The sequence below is a fragment of the Anopheles nili genome, chromosome 3 (genome assembly GCF_943737925.1).
Source record: "Anopheles nili chromosome 3, idAnoNiliSN_F5_01, whole genome shotgun sequence".
Taxonomy (NCBI): Eukaryota; Metazoa; Arthropoda; class Insecta; order Diptera; family Culicidae; genus Anopheles; species Anopheles nili.
Window position 1 is genome coordinate 13,917,476 of NC_071292.1, and position 6,436 is coordinate 13,923,911.

Sequence of the window (6,436 nt, forward strand, 5' to 3'; positions counted from 1 at the left end):
TTTCCCCCACGGGCGCTTCGGTACGAATCGACAAAACGGACAAGTGCAAGTTTTCGCTCGTAACGGAACATTCGTTCTTGCGAACACGCGAAGCGGCGGCTTAGCTGGCTTGTCGGTACTAATGCGCCACCGGTTTCCGCACATGCACAGGAAAAAGCATTACGCGAATCATAACCGAAGGATGAGCGCGTTCCATCAGCCGCCGCCTTTTAGTGCACCATACGTTCGTTCTATTGTCTAGCACCATTGCGGCAACTAGAAACGATTGCTTCCCTTGGCGGTTCTTGGGGCCAGCCAAAAGGAAGATTAGATTTTCAGCATCTTTACGATTAGTGCTCGAGTGGGATGTGCGGCAACGAAGCGTAAAACACACACACACGTCTGCTGTGCTCGAGTGAACATTCCCTTTACCGGTGTAACTCCCCTAGAGGGCGATTTGATGAGGAAATAGATTACAAACTTCCCTCTCCAATCTGACTGCTCTGGTAAAGAGGTAATAATTTTAATTGAATTGAGTATTAAACTCGTTGGGAAAGGCTGCTCAAACTTACTCAAACAAATTAACGCCACCCTTCGTCTGCCAATTTCTCTATCCCGTCCAATTAAAAGCGAGCTTTTAAAAAACGCCTTTTCACAGCGGACTAAGCGCCTGATAAAGAAAGGAAAAGAAAATGTTCGTTTTTTTCTGATGAAGGAAAACTAAACGGGATCCCATCGTCTATGCGGTGCGTTCTTCTCGGAACCTTTCAACCCACGACGAATTGCGCGTTGGTGCGCTCCGAAAAGTTCCCTGACCGAATAATTCCTTACAGATTCCCCACAAACGCGGCTGCACACTGTGGGTCGCCGGTTGTTCAGTAATTCCACGCTCGATTACGCCGGATTCATCGGCGCACAGCAAACACACCGCAATATCCCGCTAATCAGGCTCGAAAAACCGGGTGCGCTGGGAACACGACGGGCCACACCAAATTGCTTTTATTGCGATGCTAAATCAGGCGTGCGCAGATCAACCACTCTCGTGGCCATTCGTTTCGCGGCTTGCCGGGAGTACGCTGGAGAGAAGCTGCGCGGCTCACCGGACTGAGCTAGTTGGCCAGCCGATGACGCAGATGACTCATTAATCCGTGACTGCATTCCTCCCCGCGAGACGTCATTTCCATTGGGGGGGGGGGGGGTGAAAATTAGCCCCATGATCGCCAGACGCACACATGCTTAACCTGATCGCTTCTTTCTTTTTCTTAGCGGTTCGAGATTTTGAAGTTTCTACACTGCTGGCGTAATCCGGGTGCCCATTTCCACAATGCAACCACGTGGTGGCCTGCGGAAGCCCGCGAAAAACTAGCGATCGGACTCGGGGAAGGGAGAAAAAGATAGAAAGAGGTGATATGATGATCATTGGCTTCGAGCATAATAATCCACTTTTCCACCGAGATGTGGCTATTAAAAAGAAGGAAGCCGGGTATCGGGGGTACCGATTGCGCACGTTAACCGATCTTACAATGGAAGATTTGTGAAGATTTTCGCGCTGGCCGGATGCTGGAGGAAAATACTGGGGGAAAACTCATTAGCGCCCCCATCGAGAGCTTCCAGGGAGCAACAACAACAGAAAAGTTACAAGCTAATTTTCCTACGCAATGCACCGTGGTTCTATCAAACTAGCTGGTGTCGTAAGGCAAAGGGACGCCCAGACAAACGCGAGATGATTAGGCGCTCGTTGCATATTATCGTGTCGTTTGGTCGATGGGGGAAAAACTAATTAGCCCCCTTCGACGCGTTAGACGCTGGGCGGAAGTGGAGAAAAACAATGCCCTCGTCAAGTCGCGTAAGTGAGACATCAGCCATCGAGTTTCCCACGCCATGATGCACAATTTTGGCAGCCTCGGTCGGCATTTTCTCGTCGTCCCGGTGGATTTGTGAGAAAGTGAAAGGTGACGAAATGTGTGGTTGTTTGTTTTTCCTTTGCGTTTCGCAATCCCAACACGGCACATCCGCATGCTCAACACGTTTCCTCGCCGTGTGATCGATTTGGGAAATCGAAACAAAATTAAATAAATGACCACAGCAGTCCAATGGGAGTGGTGAAAAATAATCCATTTCCCCAACGGCAATCTGTCTTAGCCCACTCGATTTAATTGAATTAATAATTATCTGTTTTTTGCTTGCCTGTTGCATATCCGTTTATGCACTCTCTCGGGGATCGATGCGCTCTAATCCCGCGGTGTTGTTCAACATCACCCTCAGCGGAAGGCAAATGGATCAACATTCAACTGTGGCTTCACACATTAGCATAACATAAATTTGCACCACTTGTAACCGACAGCTGAGCATGCATTCGAAAGTAACTCTGCCGTGGGGGAATCGAAACCAAACTCCACGGAATCGAAGGTTGAGTGGCAAAATTTCGATTACTTTACAATAGAAGAAAAAAAACAGAATTAAACATTAAACATTGGTTTAGCTTCTCAAACGAAAGCGCAACGGAAGCACGGCAATAGGTGTGCTCGAGTTTTCTCATGATCAGCATCAGCGAACAGGCCCCGGGTTCAATTTCACTCTATTCAAATGACTGGGAAAAACATGAAAATCTATCGCTGAAACTCACCCATCTCCCACCAGTGCCAGAGCGAAACAATCGTACATGCAAAAAGGAAACGAAAGGAGACCAAAAGCGAACGACAGTAAGAGCGAGTGGGAACTACATCGATCACACACTACAACAGCAAGTGTAGTAAATTACGGATTTCACCTATGGGCGCTCGAGTTGTGCATAAAGTGGGGCAATATCGTTTACTACTCAGACGCGCGATGTTCAATGGTCTTCTGGAGCAAGTGTTGTAATTTACCGCGCGGCAGACAAAGCTGTGAGCAAAACAAACAAATCATGTACATGCTCAATGGCTGCTACTACAAATAGGATGAAATTTTCCCGCTGACCGCCTAGTACAACACGATTCGCTTTCTATTGTTGCTGATATCTTCGATGCTCACTTCATAATTGAGTTACTTTTTTATAGATACAGATATTTTGGAACTAATTTACTCGTAGATAGCATTGAGTTGTTTTTATGAGGGAATAGTTAGGGGAAAATGATTGCTTTCATTTCGTAATCTCCCTACTAAACGATACTTTTTAAATGATAAACTTTACGCGCATTGTTAAGATACTTGTTGTTATCCAGTGCTCATTAAATTCCCAATGAAACGAAAGCAACCAGATAATTTTCCCACTCATGTCGCTTGCTTATCGAAATAAAATTAAGTGTTATAGGTCTCTTGAGACGTTCAACAGTTGATGGGCGAATGATAAAAAAGAGCTCTCAATTTTATGTCCAGAATTCGTCTAAAATACCACTACTTTTATAGCTCTTTTTCTCGGCATGATGGTATGGAAACGATTTTTCGATCGATAGAACCATTCGAAACATTCGACATTTCGATAGATAGAACCATTCGAAACATTCGAAACCCCGATGTACCTTAAATAGATGTGGATAATGTGTCTGCGCAGCACGGCAGATTTCGATAAACTAATTTAACGAATGATTTACGTAAGACTGTCCACAAAAAAGAGCATCGCATTCCACCAAAACCCAATCAAAATGATTGTCGTCTGACGGTTTCGTGGCTGCGCCAGCAAACGAGAATCGCGTGCTGATTATGAGCAGCTGGTGTACGTGATAATATTTTTGGCTTGTTCCAATTATGGAACAATCGTGGGCAGTTGTTTGTCCCGAGACAGCAGAAAAGCAAAAAAAACTCTCCTACACACATACACACCATCCTGCGTCGCTTAAATGTCCCCCTTCCTTTGGCGAATAACAACATGTCCGATCGGAAGGTATGCAGCACACGCTGATCCCACATAGTCTGCTCTAATCGAGCGTGTGGTGCCAGCTTTAAAAAGGCTCCTTTTGCTTGATTTGCATTGACCAAGCCGGTTCAACAATGCAGCCAAATTGCGGCACAGTTTCCGCAACGCAAAGCTGCACTCGATTGCATCTGATCGCCACCATAAATGGCTAAATGGGTAATTCCGCCGCAATGCGACACACAACACCTCTTTCTGGGTGACTTCAAGTCGACAGCGGGTTGAGAGGGGTTGAGATCGTTATATTTAATTAAACAATCGCTTTTAAGTGTGCATGTATGGCTGCTTGTCGTAAAACAAACAGCATTACCGGCAATCAGACACTACATTTATTTTTAACATTGCTTTTTCATTGTATCGAATGCATGTACAAGTTGTTAATAAACTTGTAGTTCGATTTTGGTATTGTTGTCGAAACATACTTAAGCTTCCTTATTATACGTTAGATCACAAACGGTTCGAATTTTATTTTCCAACCCACATCGTGTCAAGGTGACCCCATTGGACACGGTCAAAACAAAGCCAAAATCCTTCGCCCTCTTCACGACAATGGCGGGCTTCAAGGAGAAATTGCACGCTGGCGCTATTCACCATTCAGCCCACCCCAATGGATCCGATTTTTACTATTTTCTGCATTTTCGAATTGCAACCGCTCGCACAACGCATGCACCACACCAAACGAAACTGGGACATGACCTCTGAATCTCGCACGACCGCCTCGTTCGAGGGAACTGCATGATGACGGTGCTCTCACCAGGTCCCGCGTGGCTAACCTTCTGCTTGGCTGTTGACACCTTTCCATGACCTTCTGCTCGAGCTCTAAACGATTGAACCCACGTTAGGTGAATGGAAATGTATGGAGAGCTAAAAATACCAACCTGCTGCATCAGCCACACCTGCATGGATGTATCATAGGCGTGATGCCCTAGGGGAAAGAGCTGACGAGTGACCAGTCCGGCTATATTTTATTCACGCATGAGATGCATAATGACGTCAGTTTTGAGGAGCGTCAAGCTACTGTGTAACCGAGCGCTTTAAGATGCAAATGCATAATGTCGCAATGAAATGAAAGCTGCTAATTGCCTTCTAAAAACAGAGGACCTAAGCTCTCCTCATTATAGTAGCGATGAATATTGTAAATAAAAATTATGAGAATTAATGCTTCTTTGGGCACAACTCAATTAACATTCTTCAAGGAGAAGACTAATAAATGATTCAACTAACAGCATCTTAAAGCATGACATACGCATTAAGAAGAGCTGCATGCTCCTGGGAAACGCTACTGACTGTACCGAATTGCATCCAATCCAATTAATAGCATTGTAAAGAGGGCCTTAGGCACCACCGTACCCTAATCGATTCGTCTTTCAGTTTGGCCGACGCCCTACGCCTACGCGTAAGTGGAGCCGCATAGGCACACTAGTATGGGTGCAATTTAATAAGACCCCACATCACCCCGGTAGTCGCCACGCGGCACGCATCGGAATGTGTCGATGAATGTTTAATGAAGTAATCGTCGAGCCATAGGCATCACAGACCATATGGTAACGTTCTCGTGGGGGGCGGTTTATGATAACGATGCACGAAACTATGCGGTCATACTGTTCAAGCTTATAGTGCCTCAATGCATTGGAATGTGAAAATATGAAATATCTAAAACAAATGATTCGTTACATAATAACATGTTTAAAATAAAACTGAGTATTTTATACTGATCAGACTAATTTAATGCTAAAGCATACTTGTGATCAATAAATTTTTACTGAGCATAATCAACACATAAGAAAATGAACAATAATTCCATCGCAACCGTTACGATCGATGTATTTCAAACTTTCTTTTTTATTGTCGACACCATGCGGATATAAAGGAATCGGTCATATACACTTTCTAATACATCGCACATGCATGTTTTAGTACGCGGCACATGTGGTGACATATGCTGTCGTAAAAAAGGCCCATGTAACAGTAGTGTTTCTGTTTCCACCACGGAAAACCCTAAATGAATTCAGGCATGGGAAAACCTGACAAGACAAAAAAAACGATCGTCATAACTGTACCAACGCGATACGGTCGGTGGTCAAACACGGTGGTGCAGCCAATTCCGCGATTCGCGTTTCATTTCGCGTTCCGATTTTACGATCAGCAAAACCATCTGTAAACGACAGCGATGGAGACTCAAAAATCCATTCAATCATTAAGATTTATGGCAGTGTTCGGACGGCTCTCTTCATTCAGCTTTTCAGCAACTTAACGGAGTGGTGAATTAATGTGTCGTTTTTTTTTTCATCTTTCCAGAGGGTTGTAAAATCAAACCTCTGTTACATCAAAACTCCTTTCGAATGTATCAACTGTAATCACGAAATGGCAGAAAGCAAAAGAGAGCAAGAAAGCATAACGGTGTGGAGCAATGTCAAGATCACAGATCAGGAAACTTCTTCACGCCGTAACGCACCGAAAATGACACTCGGCGTCAAGCTGGGAAGCGGAAACATCTTGTTGGCGTTTAACGGTGCGAAACCGGCGATCGCAATCGGTGAAATGTCAATAAACTCTGACCCATCG